General features: G+C 37.8%; 1 protein-coding gene across 1 annotated transcript in view; it reads left to right on the top strand.

Annotated features, from left to right (window-relative positions):
* Window positions 1-80: 80 nt before the first annotated feature.
* The window catches only part of LOC131693851 (uncharacterized), a 40,829-nt gene continuing 22,926 nt past the window's right edge, over window positions 81-17,983 (top strand). Inside the window, exon 1 of the mRNA XM_058982054.1 lies at window positions 81-17,940. The gene's annotated coding sequence lies outside the window, so the exon portion shown is untranslated. The remainder of the gene's footprint in view (window positions 17,941-17,983) is intronic.

Here is a 17,983-nt window from a genome sequence, read left to right as displayed (position 1 = left end):
TTAATTCATCTGAACATTTCAACTCGACAAGATTTCAGTTAGAATTTATATATGTTGAAGCCTCCCCCCCCCGCTTTCCTCTCCCCTCACTACACCCTATTGCGAAACTACCTATGCCCATGAAATTGAGCTAAGGCTTTTGAATAATTCATCAAAACATACCAATGGGGTAAATCTAAAGTATATGATGTTACAGGTATACCTCGATTTAACATACTCACGATTTAACATACCCTCGATTTAACATATTTCGATTTAACGTAATTTTTACCTCGATTTAACATACATGCAAAAAAAATTTAATGTCAATGTTATACTATGTTCACACTACAGAGTTAAAACATGTTATAATAATTAGCAACAAGGAAAATGTCATCAAGATAGCGTTAAACACGTTTTAACTCGTAGTGTGAACGTAGTATTACTAAAACGAAATGTTAAAAATCAATATCAATTTTATCCTATGATCCACTTCCAATGCTTAAAGATAATTCATTTTCGTTTTTTCGCTAGATTATGTTTAAGATTCTGAGATACAAAAACATTCTTATTTTGATACCGCACAGCAAAATGAATACACGAATTTATGGTTCGAGTTATTTCCTGATAATAGTTTTATGGGTTTTTATGTGTAAGTTAAAAATAGATAACTGGAAAGTTATGGTTGATGGAAGGTATAGGGCGAGATATTGGCGGACGGTGAGTTCCACTAATAGGCATTGGGGCTGTAGCAGTTATTACGAAACTGTTGGAAATTTGTAATGAAGTCATGACAGTTCCTCGATGTTAACGCACCCAACTAGAGCTCGAAAGAACGCAAGCTCGATTCTTGCTAAAGATAATATCTTTTCTCAGGCTGTATTGAACAGGTGAATTTCTCAGTGCATGTGGACATTTTTCAAAAAAAAAACTTCATTATGGATCGATTCCTCTTGCAAAAAAATGCAATAGACGATAATGATGGAAGATACAAGTATGTACGGGGAACGTGCCATTTGAGCCAATATATTCTGATTCCTGAAGAAGCACACAAAAGCAATGTTAGTCCGACACTGATTGTGATTATATTATTCATATATTACTGCGTATTCTGTATATCTGGATATATTACTCTTAACAACTGCAACGGGTAGAGAATGGTCGTTAGTAGAGATTGGGATTCGAATAAGCTGTACTGGCATTTGCGTACGATTTAAGATGATCGAGGACTCTGGATACTTGGCCCCAGGAGTACCATCATAATAAATGTTCACGTTTAAATAGAAATGTAGGATATAGATCCAATAAATAATAAGCTAATAAAATATGTAAAAAAGAGATAGATCCAAAAAAATGAAAAGATTTTCGTCTTTGTCGCCTGTTACAACGTGGGAGCAGGAAACCAGTGGATCAATTCTTGCCTTTAGACATCACATGCTACGCGGATATTTTGTAGATCGATAATAGTGACATCAACATTCCAGTGAATTCCACCTCCTCGTCGTACATAAGGATTAAACATTTTTTAAAAAATATTTTTGTATTGTAATTAAGTTGTCATATTCATTCTGATGAGTTCGACTTTTAAATTGAGGTATTGTATCTATCGTGCACAAAATGATTTAATCCAACTTTTCCTTAAGGAGAACTATAGCGCTACAATGGCTCGATTTGGTTGTTTTTCTGCAAGTAAAACTCTTGTGCTTACAAAACTTCGTGACTAGTCGTTTGCTCGTGAACTCAGGTATTGTTCTCTTTTTGAATTCTGCGATTATCTGACGGACAGGTTGGTCTACCAAGATAAAGATGAGACAAAATAGAAACACAAATTTTCATGTACACAATGGGTAATCCAAATTTGTTGACTATTCTTATAAGTTATCCTGAATTCTGAGAAAATTTTGCGACGAAATTTATGAAATGAATATCTGTTAGAATTGGCGAATACTTGGCAAGGTCAAGATAAATATGTTGTTTATGTTCAGAAGAACAATCTAATTGTTTAATTGTGAAGATGTGGTTTCTATGTCACTGTTAGGTGGATACAATCAGTAATATCCTCGTAAATATTTCGTGTGATGAAAAAAAAAAGAATTCTATTCGAAAACAAATATTTCGATTTTACATAAAATTCGATTTAACGTACATGATTGAATCGGAAAATGTATGTTAAATCGAGGTATACCTATATTTTGATATGCTATATGAAATATCATTGGTAAACCCGCAGTGTTGGCAAAAAATGATTTTTGGCAATTAATTCGATCTATCAAACTTTGAACAGCTATAACTTGTTGTAGAGACACTCTAGCACCATGCACCCTTCGGCAAAGTTATTCAGCATATCCTGGACTACACTTCTATTTAATTGTTGGTATACTGCAGGAAGAATTGCAGTCAGTAAAATTGAAAATGCAAAAAAGTAGGTTTTTCCATACTAATTTCCATACAAATTTCAAACGCAATGCGCTACGCCGGGTCAAATCCAATCGACCCCAAATTTTGCACAGTTGTTTGGGACACCAAATAGAACCAAAAAAGTACTATGCTCGGTTGATTTGGTTATGATTACATTTTTCCATATGACAATGCTCCCACCCTAATATATATCCTAAATACTATAAATTCATTCATGCTATTTTTGTTCAAATACATCTTTAATAATTTAAGGGGGGAAGGGGAGGAGTTGCTTCTCTAATCTTCCAGTCATCACATCGCATGCTTTGGTATTCTTAGTATGTATAACAAACATGAAGATGTGACACAAAGCGCCAAGAGCGCACTAAAATCCTGTCAATCCTATTTTTCATTGGATTGTCTGCTCTAAATATATCACCAAGGGACCATTCATAAATGGTCGGTGTTAAGTCAGACCGTACTAAGTCGCAAAACATCAAAAAATGTGATAATGATAGCACTGGACACAGAATTTCGTGAGCTACATTCGACTTTTGCCAGATTTGAAATATGTAACAATAAACAAGAATTATGGCAAAAATAATTTTCCAATCATAATGTAAAGGATGCTGCGATTCAAACTTTAAACTCGTTTTTCTCGAAATCAATATTTTGTCACCTAGTCCGGTCTGACTTAACACCGACCAAATGATGTTGGATATTGACAATAGGGGAAGAGCGTCACGTAACGAGATAAAAACTAAAAATGAATTTTAGACGTATCAGCGGATCAGAGATAAAAAAAACGTACAACATTGTTTATGAATGACCCCCAAACAAAGAATATTCCATAACGAATATCACTTAACATCGGTGACAGAGCATTGGGATCAAGGCCAAGTCTCCCCTGGGTCGTGCAAAACTGAGAAGCAACATCAATTTAGGCACAGATAGCAGACGTCCATTTATTTTCATTTTGTTTTGTTTTGTCTTTTCATTTGTTTCTCCTGCTACGATGTGTGCGGGAGAGCGGGACGGCCAAGGAAACGGAAAGCCAGTGGCCCAAACAGATCAGGAACAGGAGGGAGGACTGCGAACAGGGAAACCGGCAACAGAGGAGAAATCGTTTATTTATTTATTATAGCTACGATACTAATCATAATTGTTTTGCTTTTCTTGTTTCGTTTCAGCAAACCAAAATCTATACGGACTAGCACATACGAACAGTTAGGCTTTGTAGGTTCTCATCTTGAGAAATGACAATGACACTGTACGAGATGGCGCTGGGCCTGTGGCCTTCGATTGGCATGGTCCATTCTCATTGATTCGGAAGTCTTCTTGGCTGGTTGGTAGATATGTGCTCCTACTTGCAAGTTGATCAATTCGCTTGGGTGGGGGACATGTGGATCCCTCTAGTTGTCGACTCTTTTGATCGTGAGTATGAGGCTAGTTCAGGAAAGGAGTGCAGGACTGGCACCTAAGAGATAGTTAATTTTTCAGGACTTGTTCTTATGATTACTAAACTCGACCAAGCACACCGGCTCTCAGAAATGATAAGCAACCCTTTCGGGTCGGTGTGGTCTATTCGAGTCGAACCAGGCGGACATTCGGTTCGAGCAAACTTTATGGTTAATAGTGGATAAATATTTATTACGCCTTTATTGGCAGAGATTTTTTTTGCGAAATCCTAAAATACCTTCACTGGTATAGCTACTCAGGATAATAATAATAGAAAAATTAAGGGTTTGCCTGGTCCATAATGTAATGAATATGTATATTGACTAGAACAGGGATAATCGAGTTATGTTATACGATAGAGAAGAAACAGCACAGTTGAAGGAAAAGTATTCGCGAGTAAGGACTAATACTGCTAGTATGTTTACCGTTTCAATTAATAGTCGATTGATCTGCTTCGGACCTAGGAGACAAAAAGGAGATTAGGAAGAGACAAGCGGATTCAATGCGAAATTTGCCAATATGACGTTGACCGCAAGGCGATGGTAGGATGATTTTCCATAGGATGACAGACTAGATGACACGACGTTACACGCTCTGAACTTGCGCCAAATAGTTTGTATGTATGTATGAAATTCGCGGACATCACGGCTGACTGCGATCTCTAATTTACTTAACAGTCGATTGATCCGCTTCTGACATAGGGGACCCATGAGGAGATCAGGAAGAAAATAGAAGCGGAATCAATGCGAAGTTTTAATTGCATCACTGACGACTTAGCACGCGTTGTTAGGAGCAGGATACATTGGACCAGACAAAATAGAGAACTTGACGTTACACACTTCGAGACAAACAGGCGCAAAATTTAGTCCTTCTCCCGTGGACCGGTGTTTAATTGGCGGACAGTCGCTAATCCTTCCGATTTTGCAAATTTTGTCTCGCGGGACGGACCGAGATCCCTCAAGCTATAAGCTGCAGTCCTATCAGCCCGTTGAAAAAAAATGCATCTTTAATAATTTAAGCTTTTTTCTTTTTTTACTTAGCCGTTTTGATCTTCTCACTAAAATCTTGTCCGCATTTTCTGGTTTATTAGTGTGAGATGAATCTTCGAACCATTTAAAATCTTCCAATTCAACAGAATCCAAACGCTTCCTTTTTCTAGTTGGTACAATAAGGCAACGTAAGGCTTTTTAGAGCTTTTTAACCTCCCCCCCCCCCCCCCAGAAAAAAGTTCGTAAGATTTTGGTGAACTCCCCCTCCCCCTGCATACGATCTTATCATGATTATCGTAATTAAAAAATCGAATTGTTAATTCATCAAATAATAAGATAGCGAAAACGATATGTATAAAATTATTACAAGAAAACTCATGACAAAATTTAACTGTAATCATCTACAGAATTTTAATTGAATGTCAATCTCGCCCAGTAGAAAGTATAACTGTTGTCAGATATTCAGTAACTCCAATTTGGTCCACATGATCTGCTTTGTTATATTCCACTTCCTTTGAATCTATTTTCTTGTGATGTAGAATTTAAAAGAGTTTATAACCTCTTCTGGCATGAATTTATTCTGAGTTCCAGCTTTGGTGAGGCTTATCGTACGCATAGCTCCGAGTTAACCATCTTCGAATTTTCTTGAATTAAAATACAGTTCACACTCTGGGAATATTCGACACTCAAGATCTTTGACAATCGCATGTTGGAACATTTTCCAGATACCTTGCGGGTTTTAATCGAACGTTTGAAAAGAACAAAGTCGGTCTAACAACACGAAGGGTATCAACACTTATTAACTTGTAAGGCATATCGTGACTCCAGTTCCCGAACAGAACAACGTACAACCAAGAGCCAAAAAATTACTCATATTGTTTGATATACAAGGATTATATGGTACAAATGAAAATAGTTCCCTTTTCTTATAAAAATGAGTATTTTCCTCATGGATTTAATTTTTTAAACTTTATGATACAGGCCATATTCGATTATACGTAGTCTCGATTATCCGTAGACTCGATTATCTGTAGAAAATGATTCTATTATCCGTAGTACGACAATCCGAACAAATTGTTTCGATTATCGGCGCATTATTTTTTCTCAAGCTACATTACACATTTATAATTTATTATTTACTACCAACTACAGTTTCTGAAAGAATTAGTATTATCTAAAAAAAAGGAAAGCTTCGTAGAAATACAGAAATTTTAATTATTTAACATATAATTTTGAATTCGATGCGATGACTTACCTATTTTTGTACACCAATCAATTACAATTGATACTAGCTACAGTTTCTGGAAGACCAAAATTTTATGTTCTCAAAAAATATTCACAAAAATACGTGGAAATACAGAAATATCGCATTTTCGCAAAGCAAACTTTTTTTTATCCCAATATATAAATACAAAAATCGTTGGAAAAGGATATCAGCTACAATTCCTTAAAGCACAAAATTTTAAACTCTCATAAAAATTAGAATAATTAGGGAAAATAAAGAAATTTCATATAATCAAAAAATTCAATTCAGTGCAGTGTCCTATAAAATTTTATGCGCCTAATAGCTACAAACTATAATTTCCTGTAGATGCCAGCTATAATTACAAGAACAAAGTTTTAAAATCTGTGATTTTTAGAATGAATATATGGGGGGGGGAGGGGAGGAGTTGCTTCTCTAATCTTCCGGTCATCACATCACATGCTTTGGTATTCTTAGTATGTATAACAAACATGAAAATGTGACACAAGGCGCCAAGAGCGCACTAAAATCCTGTCAATCCTATTTTTCATTGGCTTGTCTGCTCTAAATATATCACCAGGGGACCATTCATAAATGTTATCGAATATTGACAATAGGGGAAGAGCGTCACGTAACGAGATAAAAACTAAAAATGAATTTTAGACGTATCAGCGGATCAGGGATAAAAAAAGAACATTATTTATGAATGGCCCCCAAACAAAGAATATTCCATAACTAATATCACGTAACATCGGTGACAGAGCATTGGGATCAAGGCCAAGTTCCCCCTGGGTCGTGCAAAACTGAGAAGCAACATCAATTTAGGCACAGATAGTAGACGTCCATTTATTTTCGTTTTTTTTTTGTTTTGTCTTTTCATTTGTTTCTCTTGCTACAATATATGCACCTCGTTGCAAGAGAACGTGACAGCCAAGGAAAAGCCAATAGCCTAAACTGGTCAGGAACGGGAAGTAGGAACAAGGAATGAAATAACAGATGTGAAATCGTTTACTTATTTATTTATTTTTTTTATTTCAATTATAGAGGTTTTAACCTAAAGGTCATTCGCCTCTTCGGGTTAGAAAAATCACTTGGGGAAAATTTCTAACCCTATGTGCAAGGTAATCGATTTACCAATACGCTATGCCCACTCCCTACTTATTTATTATAACTACGAATCACAATTATTTTGCTTTTCTTGTCTCGTTTCAGCAAACCAAAATCTCTTTACTATCTCTTCATTTCCTGCTTCCAACTATCCTCTATGTAATGTATCTGAAACTTGTGGGACTGGTTAACAGCCGGCGCCTGCTTGTGGAAGAAACTGGTGTGCTATACAGACTTGCACATACGAACAGTTAGGCTTTGTAGGTCCTCATCTTGACAGAGTCTAGATGGGCGGATGAACGTCTGCCAGGGTGTGGGCTGAGAAATGACAAATTTTTAGAATGAATATAATGACCGATTTTGTCACCCCGAAATCTGAACATATATGTTTCATATTGATTGGGACTATCAAAAGTATAATATAAAACCCCACTCAACTCTTCGGAATCAGTCTATTATCGCATCAGTTAAAAAAAAATCGAAACTTTTAATCACTTTAAGAACATCGACATTTTGAATTCTTAGCACACTTAAGTAGAAGACTTTTTCTTTAATCCAAACATTTAACATAGGATAAATCGAAACGTTACGAAGTAGATGCACTGAACATTCTTTAAGTGACTCGGCTACGTAGAACGCCGAACAATGGCCAAATGAAGATTCTGGATGATGTTTCCACCAAACAAGAGAAAAAAGTTCACTGTGTGACGATGTATAACAAACTGAATCACTCAATGCGTTTGAACATATTTATTGCTAAAAACTTCCAAGAATCAGCTAGTTTCTGAGTGGCTCTCCAAAGCCCTAAAGCGCATGACGACAATTATAATGCTGCTGCTGATTGAACAACGCACGATCCTTGATGTCGCACGTAAAAAGGTTTTTTTTACGTGTAACGTGTGCAAAACTCATCCTTTTGGAAATACATGTTTTAAAATCGGCCAATGTTGGTCTTTCGTTGGACCAACGTTAAGCAACGCCCAGCAAACCGTTCAGCAGGCGTCCATTATTGGACCTTTTTTGGACGGTTTTGAAACAAATGTTTATGCTTCTCAGTGGAATCTAGCGTGCTGCTTCTCTTATTCCCGATTTCTTTACCTTCGCTTCCCAGTCAAAATGGGCAAGTTGCTGGCTAACGGGGGGCTATTTGCCAACTCGGATGCGCAAATTGCCCTTCAATTTGCCAGCGAATTGCTGGAAATTAGGGGGCTATTTCCAATGCAACATTTGGGAGATTTGCCGCCGTCTTTTTTGCCGCCCTACCCGCCCTTAAATCACCCAGGGAACGCACCATTTGATCGCCCTTAATTGCCTAATATGAAAATTACAAATACAGTAAGATTCCGTTTTTGGCATGTTCCTTTTTCGGAATGCTCCATTTTTGGCAACAAAAAAGTTTCGATTTTGGCAACAAATGGGTTCCGTTTTTGGCAACATTGTTGTTGTACATAGTAAATCTTTTAAAAAATGCTCATACACATTTTGTTGTAATAATTGATCACATATGACTTTTTTTCCAAACATGGTAGTCATATTTACTATATTTTATGGGAGCGGGCATAGCAAATAAAATTAAATTTGCTGATTTTCTTCTATCCTTTCATTCCTTATCACATATTCTTATATAATTAATGTTGTTGTAACATTTATGATGTAACAAATTGAAAATAAAAACTTTTTAAGTAAGGTTCCATTTTTGGCACGGTTCCTGTTTTGGCAACTGAAAAAAAATATATTGCTGCCAAAAACGGAATCCTATTGTAATATTTATTTTCGGATTCATTATCTACTCACATAAACACTACCAAACTGTATGAAGAATCAATGGTGAAATTGATATTGCACACCAAAACTTACCACAATCTGACGTTCATTAATAATTTAGGTCAGTGATCCTGTTCTACCATACTTACACATGATTCCACAATTTCCCACATTCGTTAGCTTAATAAAGTGCACGAAACAAACAAAATTCAAGCGAGAACATGCCAATTGTTAAACAATTTTAAGCTTAAAAATTTGAAAATTTGTCTAAGTATTGAAATTGCCATTAAATCGCATTCGCAAATTGCATTTGTTCCTAGGGGCAATTAGCACAGGCGAATTGAGTCAAACGTCAAACTTTAAATCGCCTGACCATGCTCGTCCGAATTTTTTTTTTACCGGGTTAACGCTAAAGCCGGGTTTAAACGTACTGGTCAACCTGGTTTAAATTTTAAGAGATGGTGAAGAAATTAGAGCACTCTAGTTAGAGTGCGGCCAAGATGCGTTTGACGTATTCAAACGAGCAGAATCTGACGTTATTTCTATTGTGAATACGTCAAATTTCATGTTAGTTTGGATACGTCCTGGCCTCTTGGCCACACTCCAACTAGAGTGCTCTAGAAGAAATCGGCCCTTAGAGGATTCCCAAAGTTTTGTTGTTATATACAAACCAAAGGCGTTGTTTACTTATATAAAGGCTCGCACAGAATAAAGCCAAATCTACCAATCGAACATGTCACCGGCTACCTATCGTGGAAAGTAAACAAACATACTTCTTTAGCTATGCCCTCATGTGTGCACGCAAGGAGAGTATTGTTATTGGCAGGAAAAAAATTACAATAATAAGAGTGAAAAACTATTTGTTTATATATTTACCCTTTCTCATTTCTTATATTGCTTACAAATATCAGCAAGTTAACAAGAACGCGATGAATGCATATTTTAATTGATTCACCGAACCTCTACAGTGCCATTGAACGACTATCAGGCTTATTTTCCCTTTTTTGTATAGTTGAAAAATTCACAAACGGAACGTTACAAAACACTCTATTATCTAATTGCGAATATTATGACATTCTTCTAAGTTAGTAGGGGAGCCCGGGGCTTGTTGGCGGTTGGGGTAAGTTGGCGGAAGCCTCTTTTCTCCGTTTCTATTAGACATAAAGTGTTGCCTCTCGTTGTGTACCTCAAGTAATGTGAAACACATTATCCGATGTGTTTTTGTTGCAAAACATTTTGTTTTGTTGAAATTGTGGACGATATTGTGTTTTCGAGCATACCAAGTAAATTTTCTAAATTTTAAATATTTTGCGGTATTTAGGGTGATTTTCAATCTATTTCCCGAATGATTATATTTTTCGATAGCGCGCGAAAAGAGCTTTCAGTATCCGTATAGATATCACATCTATCCACAAACAAAAGTTATTTTTAAATAGTTTTTAATAAAATATGCGGTTGGGGTAAGTTGGCGGTGTTGCACGCGGGGAAAGTTGGCGGTACTATTTACAGTGCAAAAAAGTCATCAAAAAATTTTATGTCTGGAATTCACTCCAAAATAAGAAAATCCCTCGGCATGATACTGTACCTTGATGCGGTCCGGGGGCTTTTCCACCAAAGCAGTATTACAGTGATTATATCACAGAAACTTGGGATACGATTATTTTCTTTTTAGTTAAGCTACATTGTGATCAATTTTAGTACTTAACTTGGCGACCTTTATTATCCACTGCCATGGTCAAATAATATACAATGTGGGTTTTGGGCCCAATTCTCTCTGCAGGCGCTCTTCTTTTGTTGCTGTATTTTCAATTAGATTCATGTAAACATTAACTAACACAAATTGCTCATTCGCTCATGTACACTAACAGTCTCTCATTCCAAACGTACAAACGTGGCCTACGCGATAACACAAACCTGTTCACAAGTGCGAACGCCCGCGATCTCGCCAATATTCAAACTCCCCGATTGATTAGGTGAACGTTGGAACCTACGAACCTAAGCTCGCGCAATCATAAATCGATCACGTCTTAGGTCTCCGCCCTTGATCCTAGTAGCCCAAATTCATGTCTTTAGTTGGACCAATAGAGGTAGAAACTAGACAAGACGTCCACGCGCGATCATTGAAGAATACGCGAACATGCGAATGGCCACACGCTTATAAAAATAATGTGTCCACGCGAAGTTGCATACATACTGGCACACGCAACAAAAACGTCCACATACAAACGCTCGAGTCCTTCGCGATCATCCACGCACGACCACACCCACAATCTCGTAAAAAGTATAACACCCCGGTGACTGAGTGAATGGTTTGGCACTTATAAATTAACAATCCCAGTCTCGAGAGAGAGAACCTCCAAATGCCCGCGTTTGCGCGATCATGAATCGGTTTCGACCGGAATCCCCTATTCTCGCCCCTAGCGGCATAGGTCCAATGCCTTCAGGTGGATCAATCGAAGATATAGTGCTCATATCCACTAAACTACATAAAAATCGAATGTATACACACAAAGTCACATACATACGACAGACAAATATAAAAATGGTTGAGCCCTTCGCGGCCATCCACGCAATCTATACTCGCGCTCTTCCAGGTATTATAACATCCCGGTAATAGTATGAACGTCTTAGCACTTGTAATCACTCGGGCGCGGTCTCAAGCGTGAACCTACAGTCCCCCGCACTCGCGCATTCATGAATCGTACACGTCCGGGAGTCTCTATCCTCGATTCTAGAAGTCTAGGTCCATGCCTTAATTGAATGAATTAGCTCTACAGCTCCAGTAGGACAACTCGAAAAAAATCGGCATATTAGTAATACTCAATAACAATACTAACTCTTCTCTTTATATTATTTTTATTTATTTTCGGTCTCATGCGTTATATTCTTGTGATGACCTTTTCGAGCTCATAATCCAAGAAGAGCAACATTGCTGCCAACAATGATTCTTCTCTGCCATCAGACGTCGCCAAGTTTTAGAACAATGGAGATGTATTCTCATACTCGATGGAATCAGATAAGTAGGAACGATCAACAAACTGTAAGTAGTATATTACATATTTCTTGTTTTGACGTATAAAATATTATCCGTATTAAAATATTATTTACAGGCTCCACACATATCTCAACACACACAAATACACAAATGCTTGACAGGTGACTGGGCCAAGTGCATTCACTCGTAGGATCTATCATTTCGATGAACGCCTCGATTCTGGGAAACCAGTGCACAAGTAAGCTGACATAAGCTAGTCTCATCTGGTGAATGCATGTAACCTGGAAACCCCAGACACGACAGGACGAGACGCGAACTTACATTACAATTTCAATCATCCACACACACCTACGCTCGCAATTTCGCCAACATTAAAACACCCCCTTACTTAAGTGAACTTTTCAGCACCTATAACTTTATAATCGCGGTCTCAAGTATTAACCCATCACTCGCGCGATCATAGACCGGCTACATTCGGAATTCTCTACTCTCGATCAGCCTAGACTCATGCCTTCAGTTGGACCAATCAAGAATGATGCTCATATTCACTAGACAACACGTTCCTCTACCATACACTAAAAATTAATTATCATATTCAGGGTCCGCGCGCGATAGTTCAAAAATACACGTGAATATGCAAATGGCCACACGAATCTAATATCGAATTTATGCACGCAAAGTTAGAGACACGCTAGCATTCAAATGCTCGAGCCTTTAGCGATCACACTATTACACAATTAGTAAACGCCCACGCTAACCCAGACAGACATGCACTCCTGGACTCGAACGCTAAAAACCACATCTTCCACGCATACACCACTCAGGACTGAACATTAGATTCATACATACAAAGCAACAAATAATAATTACAGGCATTCGTCTGGCAACCGGGGGAAGTACATCTCAAACGCAGAACTTATCATTTCAATGATGGCCTTGGATCTGCGTTGTCTGTGTTCAAGGCACCATAGCTTTGTCCGTCAGGTCAAGGATGTATGAAACCCGCTAGCCACCACCGTCGGCCCTAGCTGCCCATAAAGGGATAAAAAAAAAAAAATTATGTCTGGAATTCACTCCAAAATAAGAAAATCTTTTTCTTGTGTATCTCGCCAATGTAAGAGACATTTATTCCGGCCCATTGCGCGAAAATTTGCTTTTGAGTAGGGAAGTAAGCGTCAAAGTTAAAATGCCGGGGTATTGAAACTGAAATATAATAGCAAATGTCGGTTAATATTCAGTTTTTCTCGAAAAGACATTCAGCACGAACCAAAAGGACCCTTGACGTAATTGAATCTCCATTTGATTGCTTAGCGTTTGGCATATCCTCACATATCACCAACTTACCCCGGGGCCGGGGTATGTTGGCGGGTTTTCCGCGTCACATATTTTTGTCTCTAAAAAAGGAGAAAATGCATCAAACACTTTTAAAAAATCAGAGATGTTGCCAACAGTCTGCTCATGTCGCGTGTTCTATTGTGCAAGATCTACCTACATCAAAGCGGTAAAAATTGAAAACTGAAAACACCGTCAACTAGCCCCGGTCTCCCCTATTGATAAGTTTAATTGAGAAGCAATGTTCACATGTATATGGGTACATGAGATTATTCCAATTAATCCAAAATATGCTGATAAATTGTACCATTCTTAATTGCAAGATCACTCACTAAATTACAAAATAATTGTGACGGACAGGAGTTGAACGTGTTTAGAATAAAATTGATGTTTGTTTAGATGATTTGTGGAAGAATTGATCTCGTCGAAAATTAACTAAAACAAGTTTCATATAAGCTCAAATAAACCCCGATTTTACGGTAAAATAGTTTCAGAAAAAATGTTCTCACATCACGGATGTTATAAGACACTAAGTAAACATAGGATCTTTGTGATTTTCACCCAATCACACTTTCGGTCGAAAATAAGCTCTTCCTTTTGAACGTTTTCGTATGTGTTGAATTGAATATTCTCAGAAAGCCATGCACAACGGCACGAAAAGCCGTCAAAAAGCTTTTGCTTCAGCATCGACGATGTTAAAAAGATGGGTGGGTAATGTCTGCGACATAACCGGAGAGATGTAGAATACATAAGGAACACGTTCTTCAAATATGTTGATACTCATTGGAATTTTCGGACAATAGCTGATTTGGGCGAGGAATATTTCAAATTATTCTTTACAGAAATGATGGTGGTCCTGAAAAGGACCGTTTTTGTTGGCGTTGTTGGCCTTGGTGAGGGAGATGGCTAACGATGAAATGAATTGCTAGCATGAGGAAGTCGCATAGTATTGGCCAATGGCAGAACAGATAATAATTGATTCCTGAAAATCAATTTTTCTTTATTCATGTAAATTATACATACTTTCAAATCTAATAGAAGATTCCTGGTCATTTTTCTGAATCATTAGTGCGAACATTGTGTAATTTGGTTAAGTACAATGAAAGTTACAAACTTTCCAAACTCGACCTTCTGTTCCTTCTGAAATATTGAAATGGGGTGTCTATATTAAACCGTTAGTCGTGGTCACAATAAAAAAAGATGGGTGGGTAATGTCTGTGACATAACCGGAGTGTCGTGATTTCAATTCGAGACGTTAATTTAAATCTAATAATATTCAACAGAATCACGTTTAAATGGGAAATTTTCAAATAATTCTCTATTGTAATAATGGTGGTTCTGAAAACAACCTTTGGTATCGGCGTTGGTATTGATGGTGATGCGCTGGATCGTTGGATATATTTGGCATGATAGTTACGTACCTGGCGAACTGTTTTGTAGCCTCGAACAAAACGACAAGACTGGCTTCTTCGGGTACCATTACGGCTGAACTTTATAAGCTTAGCTCGACTTTGAAATCCTGCACAATCTCACGAATCAGACACTGTTAGGGCCATTTTGTTTGCTACTAGCACGGAGCTGCACAAAAAAATCATTAAATGCAGTTAGTTCACGAAGGCTGCTAAAAAGCTCGAATAGAAGCATGCGACTTCAACGTTTCTCTTAAACCGTTGCTTTTATTGTAATTTACGCCCACTCCCAGCGGACACTGTGAGCCAGTTTGATTTCTTTTGCGAGAAAGTTACGTACTTGGCGCACTATTTTGTATCCCCAAACAAACCGACCAAGTAGGCATCACTGGCTTCATTACGGCTGAGTTTTGTAAGCGTAGCTCGACTTTGAAGTAATACACAACCTTACGAACCAGACGCTGGAATGTTAGCCACCGGATTAGTTGCTCCGTTGCCCTTTAGTTGGGGCGAAATACTGGCATGGCGACAGTTCCTGATCGGTAGTTGGTTGCGATGGGCCACCAGTAGCTGGGGCACTTTTGCGGACCGTCATCATTGCCAACTGCTTTCCTCCGGTGGACTGGCTGCTTGCTAGTGCTTGAACGAATACGAATGATGAGAAAAACCGACCGACCAATATTCATATATGAAAACACGAGAAAGCACTACTCTCGCTTGTTTTCGTGCCATTCCTGTGCCTTTCCTTTCCGTTCGGCTACCAATACTAGCATAACCAAAACGAATATTCTGTCTTTCCATCGCCTTCAATCTAGTGACCAGTGCTAGCAAACTTGCATGTTCAGTTTTTCAATAACAACATTCCAACAATATTTTCAAAGAATGTTGCAGATTTGAAAAGAAGGAAGGAAAAGATTTTCACAAATTTAAATTCTTTTGTGTTATTTGTTAGCGCTGATAAAGGCTATTTAGTTTGCTACTAGCAAGGTGCTGCACAAACAAATCGATTTATGCAGTTAATCAACGGAGGCTGCCAAAAAGTTCGAATAAAAGCATGCGACTAGTGTACTTTGCACGTTCTATATTTTATCAATACTAGAGAGGATAATAATAAATGATCAATAAAATAATTCAAATTGTAATAGCGACATGCAATTGTGGCAACACTGGCCATGGGATGGTGGGAGAATACGCACATTCGTTTTGGTTATGATGGTATTAGCAGCAGAAAGGAATGGAAAAGCAGAGCACGAAAACGAGCGAGAGAGGATAATTTAAATTCTCTTTCTTTCTTTCCACACATCGTATTTCTTATATAGCTTTCTGAAAATTATTTGTTATACACCATAAAATGTAAATTTAAGTTTAACTCTTATTAGAACACAACTAATTGGTCCTGTAAAGAACCGTTTATTGTTTTATGGCGGGAGCATAATTCAGACGCACTGCCCGCGGACACGTTGAGCCAATTTAATGTATTTGGCCTGAAAGTTATGCGCATGGCGCACTATTTTGCATTCTCGAACAAACCGACCAAGTAGGCATCGATGGCTTCTCGGGGCATCATTACGACTGAGCTTTGTAAGCGTAGCTCGACTTTGCAGTCCTGCACAATCTCACGACCCAGACGCTGGAACGATAGCCTACAGATTAGTTGCTCTGTTGCCCTTTAGTTGGGGCGAAATTCTTGCAGGGCGACAGTTCCTGATCGGGTTGCGATGAGTCACCAGTAGCTGGGGCACTTTTTCCGACCGTCGTCATCGCCAACTGCTTTCCTTCGGTGGACTGGCTGCTTGCTAGTGCTTGAACGAATACGAATGATGAGAAAAACCGACCGACAGATATTTGCACTACAATCGCTTTCTCGCTCGTTCTCGTGCCGTGCATGAGCCTTTCCTTTCCGTCCGGCTTCTAATGGCCTAACCAAAGGAATATGCCGTCTTTTCCCCACCAACTGCTCTCGTCAAGCAACCCAATGCGAATAATCATTGGAACAAACATGTAGTGGACCTATATATAAACTTTTCATTATTTTATTGTTCGGTTGGTCCACCATAGTGACGGCTCTGTGCGGGATGGGCTGAAAATTTTCACTTTTCCGAGTCGTTTTCGAAAGATTTTTCAAAACACAATTTTTTGTTATTAGTGCATGTTATACATACTTCAAATTTTAATACAGCATAGAGGAACATATTTTCAACAAATTGGCCTAAAAATCAAATCATTCTGTTAAGTATGATAAAAGTTATTAACGTTCAAAATCTGACGCGGCGCCGCAGCCGATATTTTGAAACAACCCCTATATTGAAAGCTTAAATGTATTCTACATTAAAAAAACAATAAGAACTACTGGGCGTCTCCACAAGGGTATTTAAAAAAAAACAGATATAACAACTTCGGCGCAAAAAATGCGCAAAATGAGGTATATATATATTGCAACTACACAAAATTTTGAGTCAGATTGGTGATAAGTGACTCATGGGAGACTATCTCAATAACTGGAAGACGTATAAATATAAATTCCTGATAACAAACAAGCATAAATCATTTCTGCACAAAAACCTTACATTTATAGTTAAGCATATTTATTCTTCTTTCCAAAGAACACAAAACTACTCCAATCGGCCCTATAGTTCTTGGGATATCGCTATTTGAAGTTTGAAGGTACGGACAATTCTAATGAATTGAATTGAACAGAAATCCACGACATCACCTGCTTCAACAACATGTTAAAAATTCAGTTCCCATCCGATTTTGGTAAAATTTTGAGATACTTTTATTCAAACTGAGAGAAAAATAAACTAAATATTTGCAAAAGAATTGGGTCATTAGAAGAGAAAAAAGTCGTTTTTTATTACTTGCATCGATAAAGCTGATTTTCGTAATAGCAACTATGTTTTTTTTCCAACTCAGGAAACGTGAAAATAAATAATATTAAAATTTAAAATAAAGAAATATGTTGACAGTCTGGATTTGACACTATAGGAAGGATTTGACATATCGAATTTCACGACAAATGATGCCATGTCAGAAAAAATTAAGGCTTGTTTTCTCAATTTTCCCGCAGGGTTATTTTTATTTGGCATAAACACCATCCATTGCATATAGTTTTTTTTTTTCATTTTGGGTGTTGCCCTGATAGGTCAGATGTAAACAACAACTTCGGTCAAACGGGCGGGAAAAAACGAGCAGGAAAAAACAGCCGCGCCACCTACATGTGAATGTTAGAAATAAAAAAACCTGAAAAAATCCCGCTGAGTTCGTGAGGTGAGTCGGAAAAAACAAGGTGGAGATTTATTGGTTAGTGGGC

This window comes from Topomyia yanbarensis, chromosome 1 (assembly GCF_030247195.1).
Source record: "Topomyia yanbarensis strain Yona2022 chromosome 1, ASM3024719v1, whole genome shotgun sequence".
Lineage (NCBI taxonomy): Eukaryota > Metazoa > Arthropoda > Insecta > Diptera > Culicidae > Topomyia > Topomyia yanbarensis.
This window is presented reverse-complemented; position numbering and strand designations above follow the sequence as displayed.